Source organism: Cydia splendana, chromosome 1, assembly GCF_910591565.1.
Source record: "Cydia splendana chromosome 1, ilCydSple1.2, whole genome shotgun sequence".
Classification (NCBI taxonomy): Eukaryota; Metazoa; Arthropoda; class Insecta; order Lepidoptera; family Tortricidae; genus Cydia; species Cydia splendana.
The window spans coordinates 4,937,920-4,949,825 of NC_085960.1; positions in this window are offsets into that span (position 1 = coordinate 4,937,920).

Sequence of the window (11,906 nt, forward strand, 5' to 3'; positions counted from 1 at the left end):
TTTATAAAAAAAGCTACTTCAAATATCTAGAAAAGCAATTTCAAACGAAACGGTACGAATAGAAAGACCATTTTTAATAATATGCACGCGTCTCTATAGGTAGTTTTATTTCCAATCTAAATGGTATGGAAGACTTTAAACTACTCTAAAACCACCCAACTATATTCAAATAGTAAAACTAAGATCCACAAGATCAATACGTAATTAAGTATGAATATAACAATGTTCTATAAGTAGGTATATGTATAAATATTTTGCCTGAGAACTGTGTTATTAAAAAATAATTATTTGAATATCTTCGAGTTCGTTTTGGACCATAGTTTTTAGGTTTTGGAATACAATTGGGTGGTTTACGGTGCGTCAGTTGCAGAAGCATGCGGCCCGTTGGATAAAAAACGGCAGCGGTTGCAAGTTGCTTTAATTTATATTTGTCAACATATTGTAATGTAAAATAGAGTTAGACCAAGAAAAGTCTGCAGCGATTTTGATAGCCCATGCAGTGCAAGTGTTATTTTAAACGTCAAAATTCTATGAAATTGCACTGCGTGGGCTATCAAAATCGCTGCAGACTTTTCTTGGTCTAACTCTAATGATGATGAGCATTATGAGATTGATTTCATTTTACGCAAAAATGACTTTAAAATGAACAATCGAATATTGAAACCCATACGAGTAAACTACAAGTAACATAAAAATGATAAATGATAAACACTGCATCTTAAAATTCAAAGGAACCGCAGTATTTTAATGCCCGTAATAAATTACCACTAACAGATAGCGGTGAATAGAAATATCGTATTAAATTACTTTATAGTTTCGCTGTGGCGTCGAAAAGAAAAATATCAATAAAGCAATTTTGAAAGTAAAATTAATGTGCAAGTTTGCACGGGTTACATAATTGCTTTTCAGTCACACAAAAACGGATAAAGGGATTTTTTATTAATTATTTTAAAGGATTATTTTAGGAGGGATACGAGCAGACGAATCACGTGATGGTTACCAATTACTTCGCCCATGGACACCTGCAACACCAGGGCTATCACGAAAATTGAAGTTCGCAAATTTCGGGCATCTTTCTCTGTCACTATTATTACGCCTTTATTGGAGTAAAAGAGAAAGATCCCCGCAATTTGCGAATTTCGGTTTTCGTGGTAGGCCCCCAGAGGGGTTGCAAGTGCTCGTTTCTTGAAGGTTTGAAGGTCGTATCGGTCCGGCAAACGCCGGCAACCGTTCTTTCCATAGTTTATCTGTGCGAGGCAGGGTTGGGATGAAATTTGACATATACATGGTTTATAATCTGAATTAACAAGTAGAATACTTTTTAAGTCCATAAATGATTCCTGTATTATATGCTTTGGAGTTCAGTACCTTATGTAACTAAAGCAGTACCAATAACTGGGCCTACGCCGACAAAATCACGACAACAGCAATATTTACTACGTAATCACGTACGCAAAACGTTTAAAAATGAATTTCAAAGCATTGTAAGAAGTGTCCCATCCATATCTAAATGTTTTTATTTTTCCTCGTGTTAGTCGTGGTGTGACGACGACGCCGACGATCTATCAGCGTCTTCATCAAGGTCGGTTGTGGCACGACAACTCGACACTAAAATGCACTAAACGTGTTAAAACGTCATTCTATTAATTACTGTAACGCATCTAAAATAAAGCTCAATGCCGCGTAAACAGCGCTTAGCGTCGCGCTCTTTTGTTTTAAACGAACGACGTATTTTCGGCGACGATTACGTAACCGATGCTGTTTTTCTAAATTCGAATTGTTTTTTTTTCTTCATCTAATTAGCAACAAGTTTCCGTCTGTGTTGCCAGTGTCCGGAAGAGGAACATGGCCGTCCGTTTCGACTGACGGGAACAGTTGGCTCGTGTTTGTCGCACTTTTTGATTGTTTAAAATTAATACTTGCGTAAGAAAGTAAGCGTAAATATAGTTATAGCGTAAGTTGTCGGTTTGCATAAAACATGACTATTTGGCGCCTATAGTCGCTCCGTGCATGACTGTGACGCCGCTCTAGTGGGCGTGGGACATATTTTTTATTTGACAGGTAGACAGCTGCCAAATAGTATGAAGATGTCGTCCCATGAAAGTTCATATTTTCACCACTTCTTTCGTTCGCCTCGCTTGTACTGTCCCTACCACCAACTTCGCAGAGTGGCTCGACTCGCTCTACCTTAGGGCCCGCCCTACCTGTGTACCTAGAGTCAGACCAAGAATAGTCTGCAGCGGATTTGATAGCCCACGCAGTGAAAGTGTTATTTTAAACGTCAAACTTCTATGAAATTATGACGTTTAAAATAACACTTTCACTGCGTGGGCTATCAAATCCGCTGCAGACTATTCTTGGTCTGACTCTATTAAAGTTTCGGTTGACTTTTAGGGTTCCGTACCCAAAGGGTAAAAACGGGACCCTATTACTAAGACTCCACTGTCCGTATGTCCGTCTGTCTGTCACCAGGCTATATCTCACGAACCGTGATAGCTAGACAGTTGAAATTTTCACAGATGATGTATTTCTGTTGCCGCTATAACGACAAATACTAAAAACAGAATAAAATAAATATTTAAGTGGGCCTACCATACAACAAACGTGATTTTTTTTGCTGTTTTTGCGAATGGTACGGAACCCTTCGTGCGCGAGTCCGACTTGCACTTGGCCAGTTTTTTTCTATAAATGAGGCTCGTGCCACGAGAGTATAACGACTAAGAAGAAGATTGTAAAAATATTGAGAAAATGTATTATTTGACTGTTTGACATTGTCTCTCAGTGGAACTGTGTATGTAACACACAATGACGTACAATTAACGGCATGCTCGCCCACAACTTTATAGTGTATTACCGGTCCACATAGTTGCGTCGTGAAAAATAGCTGTTGCGATTCTTATCTAGGTCACCGCTTTATCAATATATTATAAGCTTCATGGCTCATAAAAAATATGCGCAGTTTTTCGCTTAATTTATTTGTGGACAAGATCTATGAGTAAAACATATTTTTTACTTAGCCCCGGCCTCCGCTTGGACACCTAATCCGGCCAAGTGTTGCTTCGCCAAATCTATGCAAGACCGTTGCAACAACTTTGGATTGCAGTCGTTTGCCTTAATTCAAAATTTTCCGAGGTTTTTAAACATGCCACGCAATGTCTGCCATCTTTCTTCTTTCAGTTGGTCAAATTTTGCGTTTAACTGACAGGCTGATATCGTCCGACGAACTGGTAATCAGTGGGCCCCTTAATACTTACATGTAGTTAACATCAAAAGTAGTACGTAACAGTACTAGGACATAGTAGTACAGTCGCCATCAGATATATAGGAGCGGCCAAGGTGCTCACAAATATCGGAACACGCCTCTATTGTCAGGGCGTTAGAGCGCGTGTTCAGATATTGTGAACACCTTGGCCGCTCCTATATATCTGATGGCGACTGTACGCACACCTTCCAGATTTCCCGTCAATATGCCAGTTGTAAAAGTATTTGTAACAGAGACGTTTTTATTACTCCTCGTTTCTTGATGTTTCTCTTTCCCCTCTAGTTTTTATTTTAATCTAATAAAGTGGTTGAGTTAGTCCAAGTTAAATCTGCAACGATTTTGAGAGCACACGCAGTGCAAGTGTTATTTATACGTCATAATTTCATAGAAGTTACCGGTAAGGTGTAAATAATTACATATATTCTCTACCGATACGATTCAAGACAACTCGTGTCTAAAATTCGCACACCTGAATCCTGCTGCCGTTATAAACCAAGTTAGTATCTTTTCATTTCTCATGCTCTGAAAGAGGGTCATTGTTGTTCTAAAAGGTGTGCAGAAAATGATACGTTTCTGCACTGGAGCATTTTTGGTTCCAAGTACGATTTTATTTTTACGATAAGCAATTGAAATTTGGGGATAAATGGATTTATTATACAATTTCCATTCTGATATTTAACTCCCCATTCCATAAATAACGATACTTTTGCCTAAATTGTTAATTGAAAGCACCCTCAAAAAATACTATAGAAATGTATACTTGGACCCGGCGGGTATGTCCTTAAACTACGACCAAGACCACCGGAGGATGGGCAGCAGCGTCCCCTGAGTGCGGTGGAGATACTGCGATCGCCAACCCGCATGCCAAGCGTGGCGATTACGGCATTCACCCCCCATGGAAAAGTCACATAAACCACGGCGACCCCCGGTGCCCTGGTTATGGTAGCGGCCAGGGTATTAGCGGGGTCAGGGGTGCTAAGAATCTCCGGCAAAGGTCCGGCTACCACCACCGACGACTCCTGGCCCTGGCAACATACTTAGTCATGTTTTTAAAAAAACACATGCATTTTACTTTCCTCATATTCGAAATGAAAAGTAGAGTGTTTAACTCGGGTGAAAGGCATCATTTCAGCCTCGGACTATTAAACTACCTCGGCAGAAATGAGTGCCTTTCATCCCTTGGTTAACAATTTACTATTAACAAATACCAAACTTGCTTAATGCACTGCCACTTATCTGTTCCTTAAGCGTTCTTGTCAGTCAGTCGTTAAATCGAGCACTTAACTTTTTTATTGGCTTTCAAAGTTTTGCGGTCTATACTTCACGAAGTTTAAATAACACTTAAAAATCGTCCGAACAACTGCGCAAACTACAAACTGCTTGACGATACTTAAGTTGTGCATACTTACTATTAGTACTGGAGCTTGATTAAGTCGGGTGACAAGCAAAAGTCACTAACTAACACCATTGAAATTATTGGACAATAAACCGTGTTACAAGTGTAATAAAGTGCATTGTTACTTTTAATTTTTTGATAGTACTTAGTGACTTTTGCTTGTCACCCGACGAAACAATTTATTATGGTTTTGGACTGCAGGCCTATTATGGATGGCTTTATCCACTTGACAAAATATCCGTCACATTTTAACAGTGCGCAATTGAAAGTGACGGATACCGTTTTATCACGCTGTCACGTAGACTATTACTAAAAAAAAATTGAACAAAAATCGACCTTCTTTTAGTACTAATATGGTTCACTATGGCTATGAACTTGTGGTGGTACTTAGTGACTTTTGCTTGTCACCCGACGATAACGGCCATCATACCCGCACTGGTTTTGACACGATCTTGACGATCGTCTTGGTGATTGGCACGTATCTCACGGACGACTTTCATTTCATTTCGCATGCACCAATCAACGTGAGCAATATTCAAGGTCGTACAAAAACCTGAGATCTAAAATCTGAATCGAACTCCTGGTTTACGGGTCTATCATTTAATAGGTCATTCTGCAATCATTCATTCAACAGGAGTTTCATTTGTACTTACCGCAAGGAGGCTCCAGAATGCATAGCACGTTCGCCGAGGCCATGGTACGACATATTAATTATTTGAACGCATAGGTATCATAGCTCAGACTGTAGCACTCAGGTCGTGATGCCCTGTCGCTTCCACCATGATTCCACATATACAGTGATGGAGCTTTCATTACTCAGGCCGCGTAGCCAGCATGCCAATCGCTAACGTTCCATAGCGATCAAAACGCAACTGTCTCTGTCGAACTAATATGGAAGAGTGATAGAGAGACACAAAGCGTTTCGTTGTCGTAGCGATAGCGATTGTCACCTTGACTAGGCCGGCAGATATATTATCGATCTCAAGGGCCCGCTTAGACGAAGTTCAGACACGATGCGCTCGGATAGCGATATGAATGTGTAAAACGGGTTAAAGATCGTGGAAATACGATCATGTGAACTTTGATGGCGGTTGTGGACGTGAAATCTCGGATCGTTAACAAAAATATGACGTGACAACTTTTCATTAATTACCATTGAAATTAAACACTTCGTCGTTTTTATTACAAAATACAGGTCTAATTAAATTTATGAATGAAACAACGTGAATGGGATGCTTTCTTTTCATATCTTTTATTTAAACAAAAGGTATGCTCATTATCAATTATTGCTTCATAAATCATAATTAATTAAAAAGTTTTTATATCTATCTATCTATCTATCTAATCTAATACCTTTAAACGAGCAATTCTTGTTTATTTATTTATTTATTTATATGTATATATATTTTGGGGATCTCGGACACGGCTCTAACGATTTCGATGAAATTTGCTATATGGGGGTTTTCGGGGGCGGTAATCGATGTAGCTAAGTCTTATCTCTGGGAAAATGCGCATTTTTGAGTTTTTATATGTTTTCCGAGCAAAGCTCGGTCTCCCAGATATTAAATACTAATACTCACAGATATTTACAAAAAAACCAACTGTACCACAAATACTTAATTACAACTCGTAAATTGAAAACTTTCCAACTACCCACCGATTTATTTCAGCAAAATTGTTTACCACCAAATTACTTTCGTTAAACAAACCAATTAACACAAGAGGCTTATATATATGTTTCAATTTGAGCATCAGAAGCCATTCCTTAATAGCTTTTATTGTAATGTGCTAAGGGTAAAATTTTGCTTGAAAAGCTGTATTGACTGTTCAGGACTTGATTGACCCGAATTGTGGTACAATCGTATCAGTGTGATTGTCTTTGCATCGATTCCAATTTTCTATTTGATCCTGTTGGCTAATTGTGTCTAGTATTAATTGGTCCCACCCGGGTCGTACAGCTGCCCGAAAGGACGTAACTACTGAATTGCAGATACAATGAAATATTCCTCAGCCTTTTCACTGCAAGCGTCCCAGGTTTAAATAAATAAATATTAGGGGACATCTTAGTTATTAGACATCTTACACAGATCAACCTAGTTAATATAATAATTTTGCCATGTTAAATCTTATAATTAACATGGCAAAACATTATACCTACGCCTTAAGCTTTAGAGAACATAAAAACCCGGACAAGTGCGAGTCGGACTCGCCCACCGAGGGTTCCGTACTTTTTAGTATTTGTTGTTATAGCGGCAACAGAAATACATCATCTGTAAATTGCAACTGTTTAGCTATCACGGTTCATGAGATACCTACAGCCTGGTGACAGACAGACGGACGGACGGACATTGGAGTCTTAGTAATAGGGTCCCGTTCTTACCCTTTGGGTACGGAATCCTAAAAACCGGTCAAGTGCGAGTCGGACTCGCGCACGAAGGGTTCCGTACCATTACGCAAAACGCCCCTCTTAAATATTTATTAGATTCTGTTTTTAAGTAGTATATGTTGTAATAGCGGCAACAGAAATACATCATCTGTGAAAATTTCAACTGCCTAGCTATCACGGTTCATGAGATACAGCCTGGTAACAGACAGACAGACAGACGGACGGACAGTGGAGTCTTAGCAATAGGGTCCCGTTCTTACCTAAAATGTTTTACAACATCACTTTTATTGAAACTAGAAAATCAAACTGTTTTAAAACATTACTTGCTGCAGAAGTTTCAAGTTTCAAACGTGGTTATGACAGATGTTCCAGCACAGTTGTCAAATAAAACGTCATCAATATCTCGTTACTTAATAAATGTGTCAATCTGGCCATTCATAATAAATCAAGCAGTATTTAATAAAAATCAACCATATTTCAACGCCATAAGATCTACTTTAGAATGACTAGGGCATGTACATTTTTAAAGTTTGGAAATCGTCCGGAACTCAGTAATAAACAAGTGACGATTGGAAACTAAAATAAAACAACGAAGTGAGAAACCGGGAAGTAATTGTGGCCTTGGATCTACAAATAGTTTAATACTTTATGATGGGTATTTATATTTGTAGATATTACGCACAGACTATAGATTTTGTAAATGTAGCACTTTCTCACTGGGATTGACTGACTTTGCTTTGACTTTAATTTGGCAATTAGTACTCGATGGAGTGGTGTGTAAAGCATTCTATATTTAAAAAAAAACTTAAATGCACAGAAAACATACATAACTCAGGAACAAATATCTAATATGATATACATACTTAAACGCACAAATAAATGCCCTTACCAAGATTTGAACCCGGGACCTCTTGCTTCGTAGGCAGGGTCACTACCGGCTACGCTAGAAGGCCGTTAGAGTTAGACCAAGAAAAGTCTGCCACGATTTTGATAGCATACGCAGTGCAAGTGTTATTTATACATCATAATTTCACAGAAGTTTGACGTTTAAAATAACACATGCACTGCGTGTGCTATCAAAATCGTTACAGACTTATCTTGTTCTAACTCTAGTGCAGTGGTGGGCAAACTTTCTTCATGGGGGGCCTGAAAGTTTAGGAAATTTAAGTGGAGGACCAGAATTGTAGTCAAAATTTATTTTGATTTGTGATATTCGTGGGCCAATGCCATATACTAATTATTTCATAGGACCGGCCGCGGGCCGGATAAAATCCATTCGCGGGCCGGAGCTGGCCCGCGGGCCGTACTTTGCCCACCACTGCTCTAGTGCATGATTTGTACATCAGGATGAAATATAAAACACAAACCACATTGTAAACAATAAACCATTGTAAATCAAACTGTAGGTATAGTTCGACAAGAAATTGTAGAAAATTATTGAGGACTTTCTACCTCTTCACTTTCCGCCGCGCCGCCGCCTCGGACGATTTTTCCACGCCGCCGCCGCCGCCGATAAATTTGACCGGCGTATAATCGGCGTAGAAAATTTTTATACCTATCGTGTCTTATTGCATGTTGCGTAGTGAGTAGATAGTGTCAGAGGTATAATTTAATGATCCTTATGCTTTTTCGCTTATTATTTGCCAGTGAAACAAATTAGCATCATTTTTGTCATTGCGGTGTAGACATGTGCACCGCGCCGCCGCGCCGCCGGCGCCCACGATTTTTCCACGCCGCCGCCGCCGATAAATTTGACCGGCGTATAATCGGCGTGGAAAATTTTGATACCTATCGTGTCTTATTGCATGTTGCGTAGTGAATAGATAGTGTCAGAGGTATAATTTAAAGATCCTTATGCTTTTTCGCTTATTATTTGCCGGTGAACCAAATTAGCATCATTTTTGTCGTTGCGGTATTAGCTGTGATAACGATTTAGTGTTAATTTAAACAACATCTAGTTTCTGGATCTCAGGTTATTATTTGATATTTTTTCGCACAGCTTTATTGTAGAAGGTAAATTAAATTGTATAGGTATTATGTGATATTATTTATTTATTTATCACATAATATACAATTTCATTTAAAATTACACACGATCAATTCTTAGTCATTTTATGGTGATTATCAGCTTATTTTACTTAACAATAAGTATATATTTCAATCAAAATTATAAAAATATGTTTAAAGCTTCGCAATAAGCTATACTTAAACAATTATACCTACTTATAGGAACTTAAATCACCAACTATCATCACTAAGCTAGCAGTAAAGAAAACAAAGTAGACCTTAGTATTCCATAAAACGGGACACTTCAAAGACAATCTGTTGAGCGAATCTACCTGCCAGAAACGTTTTCTTTCGAAAACGATGACATCTTTAATCTAACATTACACATCTGTTAAAATTCAGTTTAGACAAATGTAAAGTATGTAGTTAATAATTATTTCGTAACAAATCCTAGGTGAGGCGACAGCGGCTGGGAAAAGTCAATATACATAGATTTAAGACTTAACTTATAAAGATCTTTTTTTGTGTTTTATTTGTATTCCACTTACAAAGTAAGTAAAAATACTGCCTAAAATGTATAAAGTTTTAAAGTATCCTTTTTATTTTAATATTCAAACATACCGTTGGTAACCGTTAGGTTGGTATTGGTAATAAATGGTTGCCAAGTGTCATGATGTGATATAATTTTCGGCAATAATTTAGAAAACACATAATATGTTTTGGATAGCCTAGTTAATACTCAGAAGGCTTTAATATAGAGTTTCTACAGCCACGTCCACATGTCTACTTTCTACGTAACTGACAAATTTTTGACGTAAAATGCTTTAACATGGCAACAATTTAGTATGGATTTTTTTAATTCCATTTTATTTAATGTCTACTATTTTATGTCGCACTATATGTGCACTGAAAGTTACACAAACACATTATTGTTGTTCCACTAATAGAGTTTACTAGTACCTACTCTATTGTTCTATCAAATGAAACCCCCAAAAGCCTTTTAACAAAGTACCCAGAATATCGTCACCTATAGTCGGTCCGTTAATTAACAATTTCATGAGTGAATGGCCCGGGATTATGAGGCTGACAGACAATGCGCTATTACCTGTATTGATAATGGCCTATAGTTGCTTGTGAAATCAATAATTAGATTAATTCTGTACAAAAGAGGGCACACTATTAGTTTTTTAAATTATTAATCTTTTCAGGCCACTATATATAAATAGCGAGATGCGTAATTACACGGCTCTGATTGCAATTCGCGCACCCCAAAGAAAGAACACCTTTAGAAATTATTACCATAGATAAGAAAATATAACATGGTTTCGTTATAAATATAATACAGTGTGTCTTTCATAACGACACTAATTTTAAGGGCTGAAAGTATAAGTCCTAATGAACTGAAATTAGCATATTTAGTTAAAAAATAAAAAATTTCATACAAATTAATTGGGCACGCAATGTATCAGTAATAAATTTTATTAAACTTAACAATTGACATGTGATTTCATTGAAATTTCGCTCTTGACACCTATTACAATTACCTACATCGTACATGTCGGTGACACTTTTGACTGACAAGACCGTCAAGAATCATGACAAGTGACCTTGTTCGTAAGAAAAGGACTTAACCGCCCTGCTATCGCGAAACACTGCGAAGTTTCTCCTCTCTTTCTCACTCACAAAAGTTGCTTGAGGAGAAACTTCGCAAGTGTTTCTTGGTCAAAGTTCGATTAACGCTAGTCTAGCATCTTGCATAGCTTCGCCATACATTAGAATCATATCCGCTAATTCTTGCGAGGTATAAGGCGATGGTCGTGGCATTTTGGCAAGAAAATTATGACATGACAATTTCATGAAAAAAGTCACCTAAATTTACGTCAACCTACCTGCATCCTCTCATACCAGCCAGTGCAGTCAAAAGATTGATGTAAGTAGGTAACTTTGTGTTAACTAAGAAGGCGGAATCAGATAATCGTTTCGTTTAAGTAGGTACCGATTGACAACTTCACATTGATTGGGTTGAAGTGTCAAGAAAACATCGAGTTTGTTGATAAACACAGACATTCCTAATAAATATAATAAGCATGTTTGAACTAGGTAATGTGATTTCTAAGAAGTGATAATAAATGTACGTGCAGTGGTTTTTGATATCAGTGTAGTTCAGTGAATATTGCGATTCATAAATGTGGTGGCTAAGACACAGAAAGATTTGTTGATGTAAATTTGTTGTGCTAGTGTGGTCAAAATCGCGTATGTTTTAAATTGCAGTGTTTTCTAGTGGATAATTCAGTAAATAAGTTAACGTCGGCAACAGTTCCGAGTTACTTTAATGTTTTGATCGAATTTAAATGGAAACGAAACTAGCTCTTCCTCTCTGAAACGTCAAATAAATGTTTACATTACATTTATTTAAGAATTAATTACTTTAATAATAAAAGGTAATCGTTATATTCTTTTGATAAAACTGTTAACTGCACTTTAAACTATCGTTACTTAAAACCAATGTCGTTATGAAAGACACACACTGTATAATTTAAATATGATTTTATACACCTAGACGTTTATAGTGTCTTTATACTTTATTGTATTATGTCATTGTTGCCTTTATTATCTTAATACACAACTAAATAAATCCTTTTCATTTATTTACAAAAGCAATGAAAGAATAAGAGCGTTGGTTTTTCTAAAATACTGTTCTAGACCTAAAATAAAGGTACCTCGGCTGAATGAAATAAAAAGAAATCGCCCACAGAATACAAATGAAGTATAACGAATTCATTGTCCTTATTAATGGCGTAATAAAACAAACACAGGGGTTCATTAAGCAAAATACGTGGCTACTTAAACGTAAT